Genomic DNA, 26,097 nt, shown 5'->3' with positions numbered 1-26,097 from the left:
AGCAGTGACCTCAGTTTTCAAATGCTGAAGCAGAGGATGGCTCAGGCCATGGGTTGATAATCCCTCACATTTTTATTGTTTTATTCATCATGTTATCAGAAACCTACAGGACAATAATGGAGTGACAGCATTATGGAGGTGTAAAATGCAGATCAGTTTGCTCAGAACTCTGATAGGCATTGCATCTAGTGTGGGGGGAGGAGGTACATACAGATAACCCTTGTTCAAAAGGGAATGAGCTATATGCTCCACTAATGACAATGAAAGAAAAATAATTATTTGCTTTGGAGTGAGACTTCACTAGGGGAAGAAAGGAGTATACATTAAGCAGTTTTTTGTGTGTGTGCAGTGAACACTGATAGACTCATACATATAAATGAGATGAAATTGTGTGTGTGAGCATGTGTGTGTGCAAATCAATGCACAGGATAACAAAAGAAGGAAACTCTTTCTCTTGACAATAGATGTGTTTCTAGGTGCAAACAGTGTCCTAAAAAAATTTAATCATCCAAGTGTGAAAACACAGTGCTTACTGGGACTATGCATACTTAAGATATACTCAGTTATACTTGAAATACACTTGACATTTGGTAACCATTTCTGCTGATTCATTCAATTATGAAAAGAATTCTTTATTTTATTTTAGTTTAGTTTAGTTTTGGTTGGTCATGAGGTTCAGGGCCTAGGTACATTCCCTGAGCTTTATTTGCTCAAGAAGAACTCTATCACTTTGAGCCACATCTCTACTTCTGATTTTGGGGGTGAGGGTGGGGGTTAGAGATAAGACTCTCTCAGACTTTCCTGCCCAGGCTGCTTTCGATCCAGGATCCTCAGATCTCATCCTCCTAAGTAGCATGGATTTCATGTTTGAGATCCTAACACCCAGCAAGAATTCTATTTTCTTTTCTTTTTTTTTTTTTGCCAGTCCTGGGGCTTGGACTCAAGGCCTGAGCACTGTCCCTGGCTTCTTTTTGCTCAAGGCTAGCACTCTGCCACTTGAGCTACAGTGCCACTTCTGGCCTTTTCTATATATGTGGTGCTGAGGAATCGAATCCAGGGCTTCATGTATATGAGGCAAGCACTCTTGCCACTAGGCCATATTCCCATCCCAAGAATTCTTTTTTCATTCAGGATTTAAGGAAGGTATGCCATATGAAAACTTCAAAAAGCTATTATTTATTATAAATTATAATACATTTAAGCTAATAAAATAATGTCAATAGAATGCATAATAAATTACAGCAGTATCTTAAATGATATGTTTCCATAGCAAATGTCCTATTTGTAACTAATTACTAATGGGCAATTACTAGTCTGGACAAGTGGACAAGGACAATTAATTGAGATAAACATGCTTGGGCATTTCCAGTTGAACGGAAATTACCACTCAGTATGCTTGCTCATCCTTTTTGTAAAGAATTGTTATGCAGTTATATTATTGCATTCCCACCAACTGAAAGCCAGCCCATCTAATTTAATGCTCTTTTTAACTCAGCAAATTCTGATTCGGAGCATTGATGTGCATGGATTTTTGTGCAATCCTATTTACAAACCAACTGGAAAGAAAAAAAAAAAAAGAGTTCCAGTCTCAGAGTACATGGTGTAGCGTGGAGCTTGCCAGAGAAGGCAGCTGTGAGAGCCTGAGGGAAGGACGCCACTAGGCGCCCTGTCCTCCCCTCTGTGGCTGATTCTGCCTCCTAGGCACACCCTTGCTCAAGCTCCAAGTGAGCCGCTATCATTAAGATCAAGAAGTCATTTTCCCAAGATTCAAGAAAAACAGAGCTATAGATCAGCTGCGATGTAAGTGTATCTCATCTGGGGAAAAATACCAGATTAGCAAGTTGATTTCAAAATATATTATTTTACTATTGCTGTTGCTAAATCTATTCCCCAGTGAAAATATTCTGAGATTATGAATGGTTTGTATTACAAAAATTTCTAAAACAAGAATTTGTCTCATGGTGTTTATAAGTCAATAGATTTTTTTTTTTTTAAAAAAAAGGACCTTCACAAAAGAAGGTCTTTGCATAAAAGAAGCACAGTACAGGTATAGAGGAAAGGGAGGCTGGGCTCCGTCTACAACCAAGTGTACTGACTAACTAGTAAGACCCAAATTGTCAGATGGGGTGTACTGGTTGATGGAGGTACTAAAAAGCTTATCTCCCTTTTGCTCCCACATCTCCTGTGCCAATTTGCTCTTCCTTTTTGAAAGAATGCAGACCAGAAGCCTGCCTTGCTCAGGCAGCTGGGCGATCATTTGTGATAGCCACACACCCGTTGATCTTCATTAGTTTTTTACAAATGTTTTAAAACTTTTCAGGGGTTGACACAGTTGAGATTAGAAGTCTTGTGAGAAGATGTGTGTTGACTTCACTTTCCTCTAATGCAACTATTGTGTCAAGGATCTCATCCAAAAATTTCTAAAACAGATTTTAAAAATATCACACAATCTCAAGGTACAACCTCTGGATGAAAGGAATATTTTGTTGAAATGATCTTCCCAAGAGAACTCTTTACTTAGTAATTTGAATGATGGGTTAGGCATTATTCCTTAGCAATAAAAAAAAATTAAGAAAAGCATCTTGACATTGCCAGCTATTGTGGACACTAGTTGAGTTTGCAAATTCCCTGACATTAATGAATGAGTCACTCTGTAGTTGTGTGTGATCTTAAAATAGGCTTTCTCAAATATTCAATGTTCATGAAGTTAAACGCAGTAGTTATTTAGAGGCTAGGGAAGGAGATACTTAAAATTATAAAAGCTTAAAAATCCATATTATCCTCAAAAATAATTCTTGAAAGACTTCACTATCTTTTCTCATTGAATGAGGCGGTACTGTACACAGACTAGTTGAGGGTACCCAGCTGTCAGCCAGTGCTCATTTTGATGACTTCCTTATAACTTCCAATTCTAACCCAAGCCAGCTAGAACTGAAATGGAACAGTGATAACAGAACCCTTAAGTAAGCCACCAATCAGCAGGGAAATATCAAAATAGGATCTCTGAGAGAAACTGTCCTCTGAATTTTCTTCCTCAATCAGGACAGGGACTCATTGTCAAAACAGATATTCTGAAACAATTTCAAATGAGTCAGAGACTGAGGCAAGGGCCGGGAGCCAGCTTCTTTGTTCTCTCATAGGGTTAATAGTGTGTATCTTAGATGAACCAAAGTTCAGCTGGAATGACAGAATGTGACCTCACACTGCTACAGAACTGGAAGTAGTGAACAAATAGGAAGGAGGCATTACAACAGACCCTGTACTGGCCCATGGGTCCAGTGTCCAGGTGCAGTTTTCTCTCCATCCTAGAGAAGAACATAGCTCAGGTCAGTTTAAACAGAATGCTGTTTAAATTCAAAGGACAAAAAAGTATTAAGGGCTGGGAATGTGGCTTAGGGGTAGAATGCTTGCCTAACATGCATGAAGCCCTGGGTTCGATTCCTCAGCACCACATACACAGAAAAAGCCAGAAAGGACACTGTGGCTCAAGTGGTAGAGTGCTAGCCTTGAGCAAAAAGAAGCCAGGGACAATGCTCAGGCCCTGAGTTCAAGTCCCAGGACTGGCCAAAAGAAAAAAAAAAGGTATAAAATGCATGTTGATTGTAAGGTACACACATCCTTATAACATCCCTGTAAGTTCACAGTCTTGAAAGGAAAAATATACATGCTGTATTGTTTAGGTGACAACATATTTGCTTATAAAAATCTTAAACAGCATCCATTTCTCTATGTAATTAAGAGGGTGGCAAAATAACAGAGAATGAATGGTTCAGACAATACATCAGGTTCTATTCCTTGATTTCCTCCCGGAAACACTGGAAGTCAATACAGCTATGGCTGATTAATATAAATTAATATAAATTTAAAGTTACAATCACAGCTGAACCTTATCATTTGGCTCCCCTTCAGGCAGTGTTCAGTGTGCATTTTATTCAAAGTTCTGCTTGGAGAGGTTTGGGATGAGGTATATATTTTGGGACTCAACTCTGAATTACAGAAGTATTTTTGTCACATTGTCATGGTCTTATACTGAATTGAAAGCTTTCGGGGAGTATTGGATTTTATTCTCCTACTTTGTGGAACCTTGACTATCAAATCTTGATTGTAGACGTATTTGCATTGAAAGAATACTTTAGTATTTGGAAAAATCATTAATGACTAAATTGCTAAATAGCAGTAATAAAAGACTGTGAATGTAGAAATTCTTCTAGAGCATTAGGAATGATGATAGATTGGTCAAATAGATAGATAGACCCCTCCCCACCCCCAAGACAAATCAGATATAGGTATGCCTGTGATTTTCTTCTTTGTGGATAGTGAACATTTTAGTCTGATTATCAGGAAAATTTCCAGACGACAATGAGCTGAACTGCAGTTATGTCTCTAATGAGAGACAGTGCAATTCCTTTTCATGTGGAATTTTAGAAACTGGCAAATACACAAGGAAAGAAAGCAGCTTCACTCAGAGATGTCAGACAACTACTGACAACATATTTTCGTCTGCACTATCATCTTTTAAGAATCACACTAAAGGCCTCCCAACAACATCAACATGAGAAAATGATGTGTTATATAGATTTGTTAATTAATGATTTAAATACAACATAATACTTGATTCTTATCCAAACAGCACTCCTGAGGAGTGATAGACCATTCCTGGCCCTATTAGTGGAAACAATGAATCGATAAATGAGGTGATAGAAAGCTGTCATTATGTAGTTGGTGCCTTTTTAAGGAAAAACAAAACGTCAACTCCTTAAAGTAAGTAAAGCCATTACTGGTGACAGCAGCCATTGCACCATGTACTCAATCCTTCGTGTCCAGGCCTGGAGCCTCTGAAGTAAAAACTATTATTAGATCCACAGTGCTCACCAGAAAACACAGGCACAGATGGCTCAAGACACTTACCGAAGTCCCTCAGCTGGCAAGTGGGACAGCTGGGATTTTCACCTCATCTGCATGACTACAATGTACCTGCTTTTACTTGTGATGTAATGCTACCAATTAAAAAAAAAATCTTAAGACTCAATTAGAACCATTCATTTGTGGCAAAGTGTGCAAAGCATTAAAAAAAAATCCCAAACTTCTAAGTTAGTTTGCTAAAAATAGTTATGACATTTCAACTGAAGTGATGTAAATGTAGAAATAAGTTTGCACTTGAACTTTATAAAATTTTACTTACTTTGGCATAGGTCATATAAAAAATAAGAGTTGAATTCAAGGTCCTTGAATAAAAAAATAGGTGGTAGAGAATACACTTACTATCTACATGCAATACTCTCATCCTTCCCCAACATACCACACACACACACACACACACACACACACACACACACCACACGGTCCTGGACAGAGAGGTTTTGACAATAAGCATACCTTATTGATTGTACTGTGTATACTGGGCACTGCAATGATTACAGTGACGGCAGAAACCATTTAAGTGTGGCCTTTTTGGTTTCTCTCCTGTAGTTACTGAAACGGCCCAAGAGAAAGATGCGCAGTAACATTGGCTCTGCTCTGTTTACGTTGCCAAGTTACTGAGTATTTTGCTTTGCCTTGTCCAGAAAACTGTTAATTGAGATAAGCTGCATTCTAGAACATTGTACAATGCACCCTAAATGTGCTCTAAGATTAGTCTTGTAATGCTTTTTTCTTTCTCTTTCAAACACAATTTGAGAAAAATCATGTGATTCTATACTGATTTGAAATGAAAGTCTAAGTCATATTTTTATTAAAGAGGAAACATCTATTCTGAAAACGTAGACAGATTTGCATATGTACGAATACACACACACACACACACACACACACACACACACATACATTTTGATGAGACTGCTTAGAAAGAAGGGATATTCACAATCTTTATTAAGGAGATGATGAGACTGAATAGAGTAGATGGCTTTGCCCAAAACACTGGGAAAGGTGAAGTTAGGCCTCCCTGGCAAGGTAAAAGATGGTATCTTACACCAGCTACAACAATGGGGGAGTGGCTCACAAGACAACATGTGCAGTATGGGAGAATCAATCATAAGACTCCCTACAGTACACTCCTTGACCAATCAGAGCAGTGTCACACCCTAAAAGGGAGGAGGAATGGGACCTTCTATATAATAGCCCTCAAGAGAGAGACTTAGAGACACTCCTGGCTCCTGGCTCCCTCTATATAAGAAGCTCCTCTTACTGCTTCATTTGTTTCTTTTACTTTCAAAATCCTGCTCTATCTTCTTTAAACACTTTGCTACCCTTTAATTGTTTAATTGGCAGAAACAATGAACCAGAATCCTCTCTGGCACCACAAGTCCCTCACTTTAGCATACTCAAGCTATCTGCCTAGAACCAGAAGAGAACTTTTCAATAATATTTTGAATATCTGAATTTAAAATGAACAGGAAAAACAGAATTATAAATAACACAAAGCAAGTAAATATTCAAAATGATTGCTTCTCTTCTTTTGTTTATAAAGGCCATACATAGAAATATAGAGTCAGTTTTAGAAATAAGCCATGCATTTAGATCTTTGTTGAGTTTTTCTATTTCATCACATATGTAATGGAATAGGAATGATGTGCCTATTCTTCACCCACTCAGAAGTTCTTCCTGCTTTTGGATGTTCCTCCGAATTCCTTCTTGCTTTCTAATAGTGCTGGGACCTGCCTGAACAGTATTTGCTCCACATAAGGTGCTAGCTTTAGAGAGATCCCAAGGCACAACAAGAAGGCCTGCATGTGAATTCTGGGTCTTGTCTTCTCATTTCCTCCTGCTAGAAGCATTTGGCAGAAACCGTACCTGCTGCAAGCCACTGGAACTTCCAGTGTGCTGTGTATACCCATGTTGCCATGGAATGAAGCAAAACTTTACAAAGCTAGGATTAAATGAGATTCTTCTAGGACCTGTCAACTAGATTCATGACTGTTCTTTGCCCTGTCTCCTTTTGTTTTCTCCAGAACTGAAGTGGGAGAGAAGACAAATGCAATAGTTTCCCCAAAGGTTCTATCAATTGGGAGATGCTGAAAGACAAAAACTGCAACCCTGGGCTGGGAATATGGCCTAGTGGTAAGAGTGCTGGCATTGTATACATGAAGCCCTGGGTTCGATTCCCCAACACAACATATATAGAAAAAGGCCAGAAGTGGCACTATGGCTCAAGTGGCAGAGTGCTAGCCTTGAGCAAAAAGAAGCCAGGAACAGTGCTCAGACCCTGAGTCCAAGCTCCAGAACTGGCCAAAAAAAAAAAAAAAAGAACAAAAACTGCACCCCTCTCCAAATGCGATGTATTCTTGCACACTTGTAGGTTTGCTTGATGTGTGTCCTAGAGCTTGAACCCAGGGCCTGGGTATTGTCCCCTTCCTTAGCATTTTTGCTCAAGGCTAGCTTTCTACCACTTGAGCAACAACTCCACTTCCAGCTTTTTGGTTGTTAATTGGAGGTAAGAGTCTCAGGGACTTTCCTACCCTGGTTGGCTTCAAACCTTAATCCACAGATTTTAGCCTTCTGAATAGCTAGATTACAGGTGTAAGCCACTGGCATTCAGCTTCAGATTTGCTTTTTAAAATCAGCCCAAGCTGGGAAACAGGGAGCTCGTAAAGAACTAAAAAACTTGGGGCTGGGGATATAGCCTAGTGGCAAGAGTGCCTGCCTCAGATACACGAGGCCCTAGGTTCGATTCCCCAGCACCACATATACAGAAAACGGCCAGAAGCGGCGCTGTGGCTCAAGTGGCAGAGTGCTAGCCTTGAGCGGGAAGAAGCCAGGGACAGTGCTCAGGCCCTGAGTCCAAGGCCCAGGACTGGCCAAAAAAAAAAAAAAAAAAAAGAACTAAAAAACTGTTCACAAAAATCCTCTGCATTTATGTCTGCCTTCTCATCTGTAAAAAAAATCCGAAGAACTGGAGAATTGTCAAGTCTCCTTCAGACTCCAGCATCTTATCATCTTTTAATGGTTGTGTCTAACTTTATATCTGTACTTAACACCCCAGAACTCAAGGAAATCTGACACTAACTTTATTTCCTACTTTCATCCAGTCAACATCAAAGCAAAAATAACTGCTATATTCTAAGCAGTGGGGGTTTTGCTAAAGCTGAAGAGCCCAGGGATTTTGAATAGCCAAATGACAATAAGTAAGTTGATACTCGAGGATTCAAATGAGTGAAACTAGTTATCAAAGCTTGTGTCTGTTTAACAAGAATTAAAAAGAAGTATTGTGCACTAGGATGGTGGAGAAAGCAGACATTTCACTAGTGGAAAGGACAGCATGAAAGTCTGAGTTTTCTGACATGAGCCTTGGGTAGGAAGGAAATTTAACATTCAGACAAAGTGAGATGAGGCATATAGCAGGCCTCTACATCTTAAATAAATCAGAGTTTATGTATCTGCATATATTTGTGTGTGTGTATGTGTACTTTTCCAGAGTGATATGTTAAAAATATTACAAACAACATTTCACCTGTATCACTTCAAAGGAAATCTCAGGGGGTACTGGTATGTAGTGATAGCTATTGTATGGTTCAAATGGTAAAGCACTTGCCTGGCAAGCCAAGGCCCTGAGTTCAAATCCCAGTCCTTCTAAAAAAGGAAAAGAAAAAGTAATTTCTTACTTTGGTACATGATATATTTCTGAAATCATTTTATTTTATTTTTAATTTTGTGTTAGTATTAGAGCTTGAACATTACAGTCATGAGCCCTCAGCATTCAGCCAATATTTCTGAATTTTTTTTTCTGAAAGTAGACCATCAAGATGGTTATCAGGGCAGGGAAGGAATGCCTAAGTAGTATGTGAAAGTTCTGTGACAAAATAGATAACTTTTGGAGTCCTGTAAGAATTCTGTCACTGAAGACTAGACGTCTTTATGGGCTCACCATGTCTTCTCAGCCCTCTGCAGACAGACTACTTAAATTCCAGTAGACAATTGTACAATTATCTGGAGAAGAGTAAGGGACAAAAATGTGTCCTGTCATTGTCATCATGACATTTTTAGCAAGGGCATGTCCCATCCTACAGAGGTGGCCAAGGGTCAGTAGGGAACTAAACCCGGGTCTGTTGTGTCTGGTTACTAGAGCTTGTGGGGTTCATGGCAGGAAGTTTATATAAGGTAGAACAAGGGATCCTTTTGGGATGGCCTTATGCTAAACATCACTGTGGTTAAGTATGAGGTTTCTGCCTTTCTGAGGCTATTTATCATTCACTCAGCAACAGTTAGACATATACACCTCTACATGATATGAGCTAAGAAGTCATTTACCACTTTTAGGTAATCATCAAGGAGTTCTTTCTGCCTCTGAGTGAAGGCTGTACAGAACTCCAGTGCTCCCTGCATAATTTCTCTCTCCATGCACACAACAGCTCAAACAGGGCACAAATCATCAAATGCATTGTAGGGAGAAAATGACCCATCTAATCTCTACTAAATTTATTTGCATTTCCTGAAATGAGAATTTCACTAAATAATACAAAAATAAGGCTTCCTACCCATCTCTGTAATCAATGTGGAACTAAAAATTCTCAAACTGCTTTATCCAAGGTCTTTCTTAAATGCTGTGAGAATGCCTCATGGACATCAGGGCTATTCTAGTATTCCAGACACCTGCAGATGGGGAGGATGTCCTCTCCATGCTTCTAGTTGGGGTATTGAAAAATAAAGGCTGCTGGGGAAAAATGAGGACAGTAAGTACCAAGTCCTCATAGACTACCCAGATAGTTGATCACCACTGTGTCCTCGACACAAGCAAGGTCTTGCTTTGGCCTTGGTCTCATTTGATGCTGCATCTGAAGAAAATCACCATTGCCAAATCAACAATTGCTACTAGCAGAAATAACTGGTCTAGAAAATCACTGTCTTTGAGAACGCCTGAGGGAAACACGACTGAAATAAAAGATAACAGGGTTGCTACTGACATTTTTGAACCTCCTTTGTAACTTTGATTTTCCAGAAAAGGCAGTCAGGATTAAGTCTGAGGTCTATATGGAATATCTAAACAGAACAGTGGGTGTTTACTGAGTTTATGTATAGAAAATTACTATTGTTCTGGTATTTCAGAACATAAAAGCAACAGCAAAAACATCACCATTCTTTTCAATGATGAGGTGATCAAGAGCAGAGTTTTAGTATCTTACACACACACATACACACACACAAACACAGAGGAAAATTCCATAAGACTCTTATCTCTAATTAAGCCCTCCCCCTCAAGCCCAAAATGGAGCTGTGGTTTAAGCAGTAGAGTGCTAGCCTTGAGCAAAAAAATCTCAGGGACAGAGCCCAGGCCTTGAGTTCCAGCTCCAGGACCAGCACAAATAAAAAACAAAACAAAAGGAGCAATGTGGCATAAATATGGGATTCTTTATCATACACCCGCAGTTACCCTTCTGGGAACCTAGTTAGTTTTTTGTGTTATTTTTTGCTCATCTGTTCTAGAATTTTCTTGAGTATACATATTCCAAACTGATGACTGAATACTTTGAAAACACTTTGGCATTGGTTATAGTCTTTGGCCACCCTGTGTCTCTAACCAGTCTTCAAAGCCCTTTAGGAAACACAGCACCTTTCTTCAGCTAGAATTACCTGCAGGATTTTTCTCTTACTTTCGTCACTTAACTTGGAGTTCATGGAGCTCTCCAGACCTTAGAGTAGCCCGTCTATACTATATAAGGCAAGGCCTTAACTCAGCAAGTAAAGGGAAACAGAGGACACAGGTAGCCCCAGGTTACTGGGACAACTACATTCACACACAGGTCTGACTGAGCACAGGGATGTCAGCTTCACTGGCCAGCCTTTGGGAAGGTCTGGCCTCAGTTTGGAGCTCTATGACTTCATCTCTACATGGAGGCATTGCTGTTATTATTAGTATTGTTATTACTTTCAAGGTTTGGAATGTTGCATGGGTTTGTTTTCTTGTTGTATCATTTTATAAGTCTTGGAGTTCACACACCTGTGGTCTAATTTTGCATTCTATTTTAGTGGAAGAGGCAGTGACTTCTGGATCAGCTGGAATACATTGAAATCTACATGAGATGAGGCAGGTCCTGAGGCAGAACTCTCTTAAATGTTGTAAAAGAGAATCAGTATGCATAAACCCCACCTCAACACAGTGTGTTGGAAGATAATCTTCCAAATATAAATATAAGGCCAAAGCTTTTGAACTCTCCTTTGTGGAGCTCAGCAAACTTAAGATTCTGCCATGTGAAAGATAAGTGGTGCCTTGGGCGATAAACTAACTTGCTGTAGTAATCTCAAGTTTTCATTTTATTTACTAGGGACAAAGATTTATGTGCAGGCCAGGGCTAATCTAGTACCTTCATGTAAAACCCTTGTTCTGTCTTCTCTGGCTACAGCAGTGTGCCACAGCATGTCTCACACAAAAGAGTTATTGATTCTAATAAAGGCTACTAGAAAGTTTGAAAAGAAGGCCCATGCCTATAATCCTAGGTACTCAAGAGGCTGAGATCTGTGGATTGCAGTTGGAAGCCATCATTGTCAAGAAACTCTCTGAGACTCTGATCTCAAATTAACCACCAAAAAAAAAAACTGGAAGTAGAGCTGTGTCTCTAGTGGTAGAGCACTAACCTTGAGGGGGGTGAAAAAACCTCAGGTACAGAGAACAGGTTCTGAGTTCAAGCCCAAGGATTGACACAATAAAACAAAAAAGAAGTCTACAGATAGGGCTTTCTGGTAGAGATCTTACCTAGCACAGTTGATGCTCTGTATATTCAGTATTCAGTATTAGAAAAATCATCAGTAGCATTTTGAAAGTTGGTTGTTATTTTTTTCAGAACTCAGGTATGAAGGGGCCTCAAGTACTCTACAATTTAAGGCATGCCTGAACTCTTATTGTATCTTTTTCATCATAAGGCTGGGTTTCAGAAGGCCCTCCTACAGTTGTAAGGAAAGGCAAGAGCAAAAGGAATGTCTACCAGCATAGAATAGAAATAACTCAGCTTCATTTAGCTGGAGAATTTGTACTTTCTATGTTTTTGCCAGGACTTTCAACTCTGCCTTGTGTATCAAAAGCATGTTGCTAGACTCAGGCAAAAGAGGAAGACAAAATGCTCAGTCTTCCCTGGGGATGTACGGACCATCCAGTTTTCCAATTCCCCAACACCCTCTGGGATGTTCTGTCTCCATTGGGGTGCATGCTCCCCAGCAGTTGATCTGTTTACAATTCCATTCACCTTGCTATGACCTCAAGCTATTTCATGTTCCTTTTGAGACATCTCAAAAAGGAGAGGCACTTTCAGTTTGTAATGACTTTCTAGCTCTTGCTTTGTACTTTCCATCTTAAAATATAACTGATCTTTTAAGGATACAAATGTATAGCCTGCCAGATACATCAAGTGAGTAAGTTACCCTCCTGGATTAATAAATTAGAGGCTGTGGAAACTCATTACCTCTTTAGAAGCACGTATGCAACCCACTGATACAGGGAATTTCCACGTGGCACATGAGTCACCAGCAAAGCTTCTCCCACATCCACCTCCCTCCTCCGCAAGAAGTAATTTACTTAGGGCATCTAAGTGTTTATATGTTAAAAACCCAGAATGCAGCAAGAATCTCCAGAAAGATGAAGAAATTCCAGAGTTACACTTCTGAGACAGCACAGGGGAAATCTCCATCCAGTTCTTCCATTTATCAGTGATCATGCAATCAATCATAAAAGCATTTTAAAAAGTTGTCCTCCAGATAACTCAGATGTGTTTCTGGAAGCCTGCAGGATGATTATTGAGATGTTTTCAGACAATTATCTCTAAAGCGATGACTGTATGCCCTCTAGTTCCATGGGGAATGATGCATGTTAAACATTTTTCATAAGGATGGGAATCATCTGGACCAGGGGATTTTCCTATCTCTATGGCTATGGTATGCATGAATTATCAGCTGTTACATGAATGATAAAGGCTACTAAGCTTTTGTGTCTGTTTTATCCTGTGATATGTCCTTTGTTTGAATGATAATTTCTAACATTCAGAAGGCTAAGATCACAGAGGAGCTCTGTTTGACCTGTCAAGTAGCCTTTACCTTGCTATGTAATTGCTTCACTATATCTTCTTATGGTTTTCAGGCCCCTTTCATACTTAGAAAATACTGTTTTAAAATTATGTCTAAATTAAGAGCAAAGAGTCATGAGATTAAAGTCTGAAGAACCCAATAATAGGAAAAAGTACAAATGTGTTGGCAAAACAGCCTTAAGATCTCTGGTTGCATTCATATGTGTTGTTTCTATTCCCCCATACTTCAAAATTTGGGGGAAGGAATTGTGAAAAAACAAAGAGCCCTTTCTGGCTGACTAGGTACTCACATGTCCTTATTGACAAAGCAATTAAGGGCTGCAAAAGAAAAACATATGCACTTCTGGACTAGTGAAACAGTAGTGGGCACTTTGTTTAATTATTTTTTCCATGTGTATATGACAAAGCTTGCAAAATTGGTGGGAAAGAATGTGACACAAGGTATCGAGAATTCATTCAAATAATATATTTGTGACTGTCAAATGATCTTTGAATCATACATAGCACCATTAACCATTTATCTATTTCTATAATTTTGTATGTAAACTAGGAGGCATTTTTTAATTCAATCTAATTTTTGCTCATTTTATTTCCACCCTTAAACCTGGTCTTTTCATCTGAAACAATACTGAATTCAATACTGAAAGAAACACACTCTGTTCTACATCAAAATTTGGTCCTGACTTGGTTTTAGAAGTTTGCTTTTAGTTCATAGAGGACTCATGATTTTTATTTCAAGTTTTTCATTTTTTATTCCTTAGCTGTACAAAGGGGTTTCAATTGTACATGTCAGCTTGTGAATATAATGCATCTTGATCCATGTTACTCCTGTCATCTGTCTCCCCATCTCTTCCAACCTCACCATTTGCACTGAGTATCATGACTACATTCTCCGACCCTTCCTTTTGCCATTCTTGAACCGCCTCCCCTTGATCTCATCCCCCTCACACCTTAAGTTCCAGCTTCTTTGTATTCATTTTGTTAGAGTGTAGGTTAGCTCTTGAAAGGAATTATATCATTGGAATTTCCCCTTTGAATGTGTGGTACATTTAAGACTCATTATGCTTAACAAAAAGTCTTCTATTGTGTTCAGGCTAATAAACCAACAAGATCTGAAAAATCTTACAGGATTTTTCAAATAAGATCTTTTCTTATTTTTCACATTAAAAGAAATCCTACTGGGTTTTTATTACCTGAGGGCTTCATTTAGGGTGAAGAGCCAAGGAAAACCTACTAATAATACCAAATAAGCAAGCTATTCCAAGAGCTACATTGTAGCTCCTTTTTAGTTTATGAAGAGAGCAGTTGGAATTTAGTCTAGAAAAATTTCACCATCTCAGAGTGCATTTGGGCTTCCTTCTACTTTTGTTTCCTTCAGGAAGAGCTGATATCCACAAATCATACCATCTTCTTGCTCTCTTTTAGCTACAGAGCTCCAATACAGACATAGTCATTTTCTCCTATGCTCCTGATGGCCTTTTCATTAGCCTGGCCACACTGAGCAGAGGCTGGTGGATTCCAAAAGGGCCCTATCTCAGATGTTTGAGTAACTGCTATTTATGCTGATGGTGAAACACTATGGTAGGATCTCATGGGAAGTAGGCTGTTTCCAAAAGTGTAGGTTTCAGTGTGCATTTTAAAAAAATCAAACTTTTATTCATTTTATTTTCTTCCCCACACCTGGTCTTTTCATCTGAAACACACACCTACCCCTCTACAATTCTACCTCTGTCCAGAGAACTCTGTTTTGCTTCAATCACATCAGCACATGTGTTTCTATCTACATTATGAACCAAAGTGAAATAAAATCTGGGTCTTCAATGATTTCACCAGGAAAGAGAATTCAAACAAGATCAAGGAGGAAAGGCAGGGGAGACAAAAATGGGCCAAAAGGCAGAAAAAGAAGGAAATGAGAGAAGGTAAATGGAGCCTTGTTTAATGAAGCCAGTCCTTGCCTCCGGACACAGATTTAATTTCTCTTACTTTTTGAACACTTGCCCTCATCTGTTCTTTCCATTTGACTCTAAATGAAGAGAATGGAGACACAAATGTGGTGGAGTGAAGAAAACATACTTGGGCAGCTCACAACCCTGCACTTAGATCAAAAGTCTTATGAGTCTTTGAGAAACCATTTCCATCTCCTATGCTCTATAGCTTCCTAAGTAGTAAGAAGGGAAGCACGTTGCCTCTCTCTAAGCTAACTTTAAGCACAAAAAACGAAGAAATAATGGACTATGGGGCAGTGCCTGGCATGAGACAAATATTCATAACATGTCAAATTCATCTTGGTCGGGGCAACAGGAAGCCACCAACTATATATAAAAAGTATATTTCTGAGATCAGACCACAACATTACATTCTCAGAAGCTTTGTAAAGAAGGTATAAGTCAATTTCTGATAGTCCAAAGAATTGGAGAACCCAGAACAATCCCTCACATGTAAAATAGTAATGGAATGCTCATTGACATGTGGCTCTCTGCCTGCTTGACAAATATGATCCAAATCATGGCAGAAAATGATGGAAGCAAGTACCACAAAGGATTTGGAAACTCAGGCGCACATTTTCATGCAAACAAGCAGAGATGAAAGAGAAAACAAATGCTCACAGAGCAGTAAGATATAAAGGAGTAACAGTTAATTATTTGCAAATTATTCTTTAGGTCTTTGATCTTAATTAAAGGGTTAATAGAAGGGTACATAGGGTGTGGAATCGACCATTTCTCTGCTATTTAAGCCTTTCATATATGGGTATCATTCCAATTGTCGTTCACATAAATGCAAGAGGGAATGCACCCCAGAATTAATTCACAAAAGAAGTCCCCTCCTCTAGGAGGTCATGGGAGCTATTGGCTTGGGTTTGAGACTTGTTTCTAAACAAGTTTCTCCTTCTTCTCCCCATTTCCTAGCCTCTAGGCTCTCTGGTTTAAAGGGAGAATTCCTACCTTCACTATCTACCCAGAATCATACCCAGAATCAAATTCCACCTTTGGTCCCTGGAGTCTTCTACTTCCTCCTCCAGAGTCTCAGATTTGTTGCAACTGTTTAGAGGTCTGTGGCCTGGAATGATCAGACACCTCTCCTCAGGTCTAGCCCATGATATATGTGTGCCAACTTGATTCAATGACAAATTGATCCCTTCAACTTTGGTCTTTGCAATGGTTCCTTTTCTACAGTGCTGTATAAATGTTGTCAGTCAAATTAGAAACTGCCTAGTCAGTAAATTTAACCTACGATGTTCCATCTTTTGCCTAAGTTTCACTTGTCATTATTCCAAAAACTCACATATGGAAAATGAAGTTCCACACAGAGATATGTTAATATTTATATGATGATTTAGATATGATGTCTTCTGAGACCCTTATCTGTGGAAGGGAAAAATGATTGCCTCATTCACAGCAAATCTGGCTGAGGGAATGCTCCCTGAGAAAAGAGATGCATGCTGGGTAAAGAGGTGAAACAAAGGAGAAAGCTAGGTTATAACATCAGACCCACTGTTGATGCCTCTCCCTCTGTGATTTAAAATCTACATCGACATGGGAGAATTGTACTGATAAAGACACAAACCAGGCTATTACAGTGGAGCTAATTGGAAGCAGCTGAGAACAGTGGGAAGAAAAGCTATCCTGTTTTTGGACAACTGCTTTCCTTCTCGTGGGTGGGCCAGTTTGCTAAGGTCCTGTAGCCTCCCCAGGGTGGGGACCTGAAACTGAATTGCAGCACATATCTTACATAAAAGGAAGAATCTGTATCCACAATAGGCCTACACTCCCACAATGAAGGGGGTCTATTGAATTAAAGAACCTAAATCTCTTCAGTTGTCCCAAAGCAGTTCACTCATGGGGTATGTGGTTTTCCAATACAAATATTGCTGATGGAGTGGTCACCTAGCTCATGCATCTTGTTTAAGCAGCCCAAAGAATATCTCCCAATATGTTGGTAACCATCTACAGGGTCACTGTAAGATCGATACATGGCAGATGAAATTGTGATACATGTAGCCATGTCTGAGCAATACAACTAAAAGTAACAATGACTCTATAAACTCTTACACTGTAGTAACCAGAGTACTTACATGATTTCTGAAGTTCACAAACAGAATTGGAATTGACCTCCTGTCTCTCCTAGGCCATCCATTCATCCAGAGCTCCAATAACCTACTCATTCACTCTTCACAGGAGCTGACTCATTACACTGGGAATATGCTCAGTCTTCTAAACTCTACTGCAGTCTACTGAAGAGTCAGCCTCTTCTTCATAATAATCTGTGGCTCTATAACAGGAGATGAAAAGCTATTGACATGATTTCCTGGATAGAGGCAAAATAATGAGCAACTTATCCTGGCTATTCCTAGGAAGAGGCATTTATTAGCTCTTAGCTTCTTAAAATGGTTGGAATTCCATAAAGGTGAAAGGAAAGGATACTAGAGGTCAATTTAAACTTTTCATATATCATTACATTTTCCTAGCCAAAGATGAGCCCTTGGAAATACAATCATTATATTGTAAACTTTAAGTTTTTACCATAAGAATCTGGTGATTTCAATTCTTGAACTAGATCCTAAAAAAATAACCCAAAAGGGAGAAAAAAAACTTGTGAGGAACTACTGGAGCACTAATGAAAACAGACCTGAAAGAAAATCACACAAAGTGACCCAGGAAAATAGTGATTGAGCCAACCAGAATATATCAGTGAAATACAATCACCGGACAAGGACAACTCAGTGTTTCACAGGGCATAAAATGGGACAGTTGTGAAACATAATAGGATATAGAGTGATAGGGCTCAGGCTTGTAATCCTAGGTACTCAGAGGCTGAGATCTGAAGATCACGGTTTAAAGCTAGTTCTGGGAAGAAAGCCTATGAGCCTCTGGTTAATCTCCAATTAACCAGTAAGAATCTGGAAGTGGAGCTACAGCTCAAGTGGTAGAGCATTTTCCTTGAGCAGAAAAGCTCAAGGGAAATGCCCAGTCCTTGAGTTCAAACCCCAGAACCTGCAGAACCTGCACTTGCACACACACACACACACACACACACACACACACACACACACAGAGGAAATTTCTCTTCTGGGATTTGAGGGAAACACACACACACACACACACACACACACACACACACACACACACACGAAATTTCTCTTCTGGGATCTGAGGGAAAGTCCCTGTAGGCCATCAGAATAATCAATTATAGGTCTTCAGACACACATTAGACCCCAGAAGATACCCAATCCCACTGAAAGAATCCCTCCACTTTTACTCCTGGGGCCCTTCAGTGCTGGAAGGGAGGCCTGGTGGTGCCTCCAGCCCCATTTCCTCCAACACCTCACTCGAATTAGAACTGGCCCATTACCCTTCAGTATATCTCCATGAGAATAATTGTCTTATCTTTTGTGCTGGTACTAGAGTTTGAACTCAGGCTTTGGGTGTTGTCCCTGAGCTTTCTTGCTCAAGGCTAGCACTCTACCATTGAGCCACAATTCCACTTCTGTTTGTTTTTTGGCAACTAATTAGAGATAAGAGTCTCGCAAATTTTCCTGCCTGGGCTGGCTTTGAACTGCAGTCCTCAGATGTCAGTCTCCTTATTAGTTAAGATTATAGGCACCAGCATCTGGTTATAACTGTCTTCTTAAAATGACTATGTCATGAAATCTTGCAAGACTCTGATTATTCATGCATCCATGCACATATTTCTTTAATAAGTATTTCTGGAGCAACTACTAAAGGTTAGTAGTCTAATATTATCACAATATGGATACATACAGTAAGACAGAGAGTAAGAAGAAATACACCAAGTAAGAGGGTGAAAGGAAGAGTATGTAGGCAGAGCACACAAAAAATTTAGGATAGTAAAATGACTCTATCTGGCACTATAATAATATATATGATTGTCGATATCCATGCAGTGTAGGATATCTATGCTGTCCATGCTGACATAAACTATGGATGTCAGTGAATAATGTAATTATATCATGTCATAATGTATATATTGGTTCAGTCACTATAACAAATGTGCTACTTTAAGATCGTATGTTAACTATAGGGGTTACCTGTGGGAAGGGGGGAGGAAGAGAGTATCCATTCAAGTTTTTTTGTAACCCTAGAACTGAGGAAAGAAGAGAGATCTTTAATTTGCTAATAATCAGTTAATAATTAGTTAACTTTAGAAGAGTGAAAGCTTTTTTTTTCCTCTTCATGTTGGTGCTGCCAAGAGGAATGAACCCACCCTTACCCTGCAGAGGCAGAAAGGAGACAGCCTACAGTGAGGACTGGCTTCCTGGGACAAGTGCAGAAATCTTGGTTATACCTTGTGTGGACAGCAGGCTGTCCCTTCCATTTCATGGATGACCTTGAATCCTGTGTTAAATTCTGTCTTTTTGTTAGTGCTCATATGACTTCACCCATGGGCTATTCACTGAAGAGCCAGAGCCAAGCCCAGAAAGTAGTCCAAGGGAAGATTACAATCCTAATTTCCCCTGATTTGTTACAGTGACTAAACACATTCATTTTTGTTGCTGTTGATTGTGTTATCACGAGAGCCCTTCAGACACATAGTTTACATATTTTAGGTTCCTAAATCAATATTTATTAAGTTAATTTTAATTTTTTATTATAAAGGTAATGTACAGAGAGGTTATAGTTCATAAGTCAGGTAATGAGTACATTTATTCACAGACAATGTCACCCTTTCTCTTACTCTCAGTTTTTCCCTCCCATCCCCGCCCACAAGTTGTATAGTTCATTTTCCATACAGTGTCTAGTGAGTACCAGGGCTGCATTTGCTCACCCTTTGTCCCCCCATTTCTGTGACCCCTCTTGGCCTCCCCAAGATAACAAGACAAAAAGCAACAAAGAGAAAAACCTTATCTCCATTTCCTGGAGTCCTTTTGAAGAGATGTTATTTATATGATCAGATATCAAATTATTTTGTAAATTGAGATGATTTCTTTTCCTAGCATTACTAGGGTTTAAACTCATTGTCTTCTGCTTGCTAAGTTGGCCTTCTACCACTTGAGCCATATTTTCACAGTCATTGTTCTGGCTTAGACACCTCCAAGGTGACACATTCACAACTTGGTGTACAGTGATTTCATTTAGGATCATTCCAGTAGCTTATAGAAGTATTTTTTAAGTTAATTCAAAATCTTCCTTATTCTATAGGTCAAGCCATTCATCTCAGTGCTGCTTTCTGAAGCCAGGGAGGCAAGTCTCTTCCTTTCCACACACCACTGGAGGCAGCTCTCACTGCCTTATCACCCACACAGCTGTCCTCTGTGCTGAGAACCCCATCTCTGGGCCAGCTCTCCTCTCCACCCACATGGCTGCCCTCCTTGCACAAACTCCTACTCATCATGGTCCCTTGAAAATGTGACTTGGAATGCAGTTAAATACTATATTCCACACAAGTTCTAAACTATACGAGGCATGGTTGGATGATTAATTCCTCAATTCTGGAACACTGATCTTTTTATTAATAGACTCCAACCACCACACCCCTCTGTTGGCTCATATTGAATTTTCATCCAACCCAAACACCCAGATCTTTTTCACACTTATGTAATTGGCAGTTTTCATTCTGCCAGTCATTCGACAAATATTAGAAAAGTGTTTCCATACCAAAAGCTGACAAGTTTTCATAAAATGAAAGAGAGAGCCCTGGCTTATGCCTATAATGCTAGCTACTCAGGAAGATGAGGTCTGAGGATCATGGTTCATAGACAGCCCAGGCAGAACAGTCTGTGATAATCTTACTTTCAGTTAACCAGCAAAAAGCTGGAAGTGAAACTGTGGCTTAAATAGTAGAGCACCAGCTTTGAGTGAAAAACTTAAGGGACAGTGATCACCCAGGCCCTCAGTTCAAGCTCCATTATTGGCAAACCCCTCCCCCATCCCCTGCATCACATACCTTTTTGAAAATCAGTGTCTTTAAGTAGGAATTTTAAGTCAAAATATGTCGTTCTTATAAATTATATAGGCTGGGCCTGGTGATAGACACCTGAAATGCTAGCTATTCTGGAGGCAGAGATCAGGAGGATTATGGTTCAAGGATAACTGAGGCAATAAAAATCTAGCAAGACTCTGGCTCAGCGGAACAAGCAGGACATGGTCATTCATACCTTTAATACCAGCTGTATGAGAGGCATAATTATAAGGATTGTAGTCCAAGGAAAACTCTAAGGAAACACTGCAAAACATTATCTAAAGCGATAACAAAAACAGCAAAAGAATGCTGGGGATGATGGCTCAAATGGTGGAGTGGCTTGTCTAGCAAGCAAAACATACTGATTTTAAACCCAATACTGCCAAAAATATAATAATTAATATAATTATATTGGCAGATGCTTTCCCGACTATTCCACAGCAGAAAAGATGCTCAATTTTCCAGGTGCCACCTATACATAATCAGAAAGGAAGTCTCCATTGTATCCCATTGTATCCCAAATATACATGAGTTTTCCAAAGAGTTCTTAGACTTCCCAAATTGCTTTAATTCAACCATACAGGCACGAGATGCTTTTATTCAGCTTCTTCCCTCCCATCTGGTTTCCCACATTTTTTATGGACCTCTTGTTAGGAATCAAAACTCGAATCACCATTTGTCTTCTGTTTAATTAGTGAAGTGTTAAATCAATTCATTCTAGAGTAGATGTAAGCTCAGAGCTGGTAGAAACCCAAGAAATCTTCTTTATTACACCTACAAGGATGCAGGGACCCATTCAAGCACAGTTCATATAACTACCATGAGCTCCTGCTAAGCACCATGGGAAACACCATGAATGTAAGAAGCTCAAGAAACTAAGTTCAAGTAAATGGAGTTCAATTCAAGCAGAGAAAGCACAGTGAAGCAGAAGAATAAGGGATGGCTCAAGCTTCAAGAAGTTCATGATGAGGTTCAATGGAGAGTGGGAGTCAGGGTTGTGGGATAGAAAAGAAGAGGGAAAAGTGAGAGAAGTCAGATGAGAAATATTGTCAAGGCAATTAATGTATGGTTCATATGTCCTTTGAATATGAGGCAACACCCATAGGCAACTTTGTGCATATTGTTACAATCAAGTAGTGTAAAACAGCTCATGCCTGTTGAATGAGTTAATATAGGATTGTAAACATGTACACTAAATCCAGATACATTCAGTTTTAAATTTGACCAAGGCTTCAGTGGCTGATAATATGCTGAGATTGGCATTTTCCATCAGTGACACCTGATACTAGCTATACTTCACCACCTCGAGAGATCTGAAAGAGTATCTGGCTGGTAGCTCATGTCTGTTACCCTAATTACTCAGGAGATTGAGATGTGAGCATCACAGTTCTTATCTCCAATTAACTACCAAAATGCTGGAAGTAGAACTGTGGCTAAAGTGCCAGACTTGAATGGATTAACTAAGGGACTGAAGCCAGGCCCAGAGTTCAAACCCTCATCTTTATGTAAGATCTCATTCCAAACCAATTATAACAGAATCTCAAATTTGGGACCATTTTAAGATTGTGTGTTTGTGTTTGTGTGTGTGTGTGTGTGTGTGTGTGTGTTGTGTGTGTGTGTGTGTGTGTGTGTGATGGGGCTTGAACTCAGAGCCTGGACATTGTTCCTTAGCTTTTCTGCTCAAGGATAGCACTCTACCATTTGAGATACAGCTCCATTTACACAGCTTTTTGGTGGTTAATTGAAGACCAAGTTCTCCCGGACTTTCCTAACTGAGCTGGCTTTGAACCACAATCCTCAGATTTCAGCCTGTTGAATAGCTAGGATTATAGGAATGAACCACTGGTGGTCTGCTCATTATAGTTTGTTTTTTTTAAAGGCTGGGTGATTGTAAAATACAAGCAAAGTGAAAGCACTGCTTTGCTTTGGCAGTCATAGAGAAAGGCCCTAAGAAAAGAGCCAGGAAGAGACCATTACAGTACTTCCCAGGGAACCAGGGAGAACGGCCCCCATCCTTCAGTATGGGGATCCACAGGATGGAATGGATGAAGTAGAGCACTGGGCATGTGCCTCAGATGCCTGGGTGAGTAGGAAGACTTTCCCAGAGCACAGCAGAAGTCACCTAAGGTCATGTGATGGGTTGATTTTGCAGGCTGAAGTACTTCTTCCTTCCTAAAGAGAACCTCGGAGGTATAGGGTTAGGTGGTCTGAGGGAGTTAGGCTGTACTACCAGGTTTTATCAGGAATGCTGACACCTTTTGAAAATGGAGGTGGGAGGGGAACAACTGGCAGGCAGTGAACAAGCACAGACAGCCCATTAAGTAACACTTCTCTCTTTAGAGCTGATAGAAATGGCAGCATCTCCCCCACTCCACAACTGCTGATCTGCATGGAAAATTCTCTACTGAGAGGAAAAGAGGAAAACCTGGGTTTTATTTATTTATTTATTCCATATTAAGGAAATTGAAAACCCTTCCTTAGGAATTAAAGGCATCATTACCAGCTTGTAAAAATTAATTTGTCTGCTTTAAACAAAAGAATGTTTTGTTTACTTTACTATTTTGAAATTATTCCTGAGTACTTGTACAATGGGGTTTCCATTGAACATGTCAGTATATGGGTGCTATGTATTGATTAATGTCTCCCCTTTCGTCGTTCACCCCCATCTCTCTCCCACACACACCCATGCCCTCAGTTTACCTAGCTCCATTTTCATATATGTTCATTAAATATGACTGTATTTTTCAACCCTTCCTCTCTCCATTCATCTATGCCCCTCTCTTTGATCCCACTCCTCCCAAACAAAATTTGTTAATTGTAAAGCCCATCATTTCTAAGAATGGAGGGAAAAGGGAGGGGAAAGGGAAAGGCTGAGAATCAAATAACCTCCTAGGAAATGCCCCACCCTATGGGGAGAGAAAGGACCTCTAGACTGGGCAGAGAAACAGGCCTGGCCTAGCAAGAGCAACTGTAATTCTCAGATTCACTAACCTTCACATTTTAATTGCAACCTCTGATTCTTTTCTTGTTTTTCTGTTTTGTTTTGATTTGGGCTTTGAGTAACTGAATTATATAATCCAAATTTCTCCTAGTTCTACCAGAAAGGGGATAGGATAGAACATATTCCGGCACAGCCATCTTTGGGGCTCCCAGTGTTCAGAGTTGTCTAGCTGGGAGTTGCTCCCTTGCTCACTTGGACTCCTTTCCTAGGCCAACAGGTTTTTTGTTTTGTTCTGTGTGGTACTGGGGCTTGACCTTAGGGCCTGGGCCCTGTCTCTGAGAGTTTTTTTTCCCCTCAAGGCTAGTGCTCTACCACTTGGACCACAGCTTCATTTCTGGCTTTTGGGGTGGTTAACTGGAGATAAAGAGTCACAAACCTTCCTGCTTCAGCTGGCTTTGAACACTGATCCTCAGATCTCAGTCTCCTGAGTAAGCTAGGTGTGAGCCACCAGTGCCAGGCTAACAGTTTTGTTTCTAAGTAGACCAGAGTGTAAACTGAGCTGGGTAATGAAATCTGTGCTGCTCTGTAATCACCTGTGAAACTTCTGGGACTAGAAAATGTGTAGGAAGGAGGGCAGCTCAAATGATTGTCAGAAATGGAAAAGTTCATGGAGGCCAGATGGCATTCAAGTTGCAGTGGGAACTTGACAAGTTGCCAGGAAGTTCAGCTGCATCCTTACAGTCTTATTTCTTGAGGTGCATGGTTTCTTTTTCATGGTCCAGGAGACCTCCTCATTCTGCAAATGGATGGGTAAGTGTGCAGATATTGATCTGTGAGATCTTATTTACTCTAATGTGGACTTAAAGAATTGGAGTTCATCAAGGAACCACAGGGATTTTCCTTAAATAACCCAAACACATACTAAACTGGTAATAATTAAAATAGTCTGCCCTAAAGAATGTGCAGTGGGCTGCATTTTCTCCTGAACCTATCAAAGTAAATATCCTTTGAGAATTTTGCAAGCTAAAATAACAGCCATTTCCCCCCCAAATCCTACAATTTTTAGATTAAATTTCAGTGGGAGGGGAGACTCCTGAGGGTGAGAATCAATTTTCTTTTCTGTTTTTCTTTCTTGTTCACAAACTCACTCTTTTGGTTTTGAGATTATAGAGTTGATCTACTTAGGAGAAAGAAGAGAGTGTCACCACTCTCCACTGCTGTAAGGAAACATAGGCTAGGTCTATTGTTTCTCTACATTTGTCTCTAGATTTCTTTCTTTGTATCCCCCAGGTTCAATATACTTGAACCTGACACAGGTGGCATACGTTAGGCTCACACTCATCACATTGATTGGCTGATGATCAGAACCACAAAATTATGGCTCTGATCTACCTCTGTGCTTTCCACACTGGTCAGCCCCAAATGAGCATCCAAGACAGGAGAGAAAGTTCTGTCTCAGCTGCCGCCATCTCCTGTGTGCTGAGGCAGGTGAGGCACGAGGCTTCCCTGGTGGCTTCTACCCACTCTCCTAAGTACAGGGGGACAGGAGAGTCCTCTCCAAGCCTTTCCACCCTCTCCCGCTTTGCCACTGGCTGGCACTGGGATTGTCCTGGACCCTCCTATACTCTTGGTACCTGAGGACTGAGGGGCTGGCCCATCCACTCCCTCTGAATCCCACCCCCAGAGAGCCCGGCTGTACTTTCCTGTTCCCTCTTTGTGTCTGGAAACAATGTGTTGTATTAAACCTTGAGACTGATGTATAAAATTAAAAAAAATTATAGCTCTGAAGAATCAAAACAGGCTTACAAGTAATGGGAATGGGAATAAGGGTGTCAAATAACACAATCAACAGTATGTAGGCATCACCTCCCAGATAGCCATTTATCAAAAGGTATTTAATGAAAATTTGTGCTAAGTGTAAGACAATGGAATATCATTCAGCCTTAAAATTCTGACTCAGGCTATGACATGGGTGAACCCTGAGGGCCTTAAGCTAAGTGAATCAAGCCAGTCACAAAAGAACAAATACTGCATGATTCCATTCATATGAGGTACCTGGACAGGTCAAACTTACAGATAGAGTGGCTGCCAGGGAAGAGCGAGGGAGGACTGTGCAGTCATGGCGTAGAGATGCAGTCTGGCAAGATGACAGGAGTTCCGGAGGTGGATGGTGGTGATGGGCACATGGCAATGATTTCATGTCACTAAACTGCATAAACCCTTGAAAATGGCCCA

General features: G+C 40.0%; 1 protein-coding gene and 2 long non-coding RNA genes across 5 annotated transcripts in view; 1 reads left to right on the top strand and 2 right to left on the bottom strand.

Moving 5' to 3' along the window:
• Positions 1 to 26,097, bottom strand: part of Egfr (epidermal growth factor receptor) — a 196,663-nt gene that overhangs the window by 139,763 nt on the left and 30,803 nt on the right. The window lies entirely within an intron of this gene.
• Positions 1,450 to 24,398, top strand: LOC125346760. The gene is made up of 3 exons (XR_007210028.1): positions 1,450 to 2,838; positions 3,638 to 3,643; positions 24,380 to 24,398. It is a non-coding gene; the product is annotated as an uncharacterized LOC125346760 (long non-coding RNA).
• LOC125346759 lies at positions 5,855 to 7,311 on the bottom strand. The gene is made up of 2 exons (XR_007210027.1): positions 7,258 to 7,311; positions 5,855 to 7,032 (listed from the first exon to the last, which is right to left on the bottom strand). It is a non-coding gene; the product is annotated as an uncharacterized LOC125346759 (long non-coding RNA).

Source organism: Perognathus longimembris, chromosome 2, assembly GCF_023159225.1.
Source record: "Perognathus longimembris pacificus isolate PPM17 chromosome 2, ASM2315922v1, whole genome shotgun sequence".
NCBI lineage: Eukaryota > Metazoa > Chordata > Mammalia > Rodentia > Heteromyidae > Perognathus > Perognathus longimembris.
Note: the sequence above shows the minus strand (reverse complement) of the source record. Positions and strands in the feature narration are given on the sequence as shown.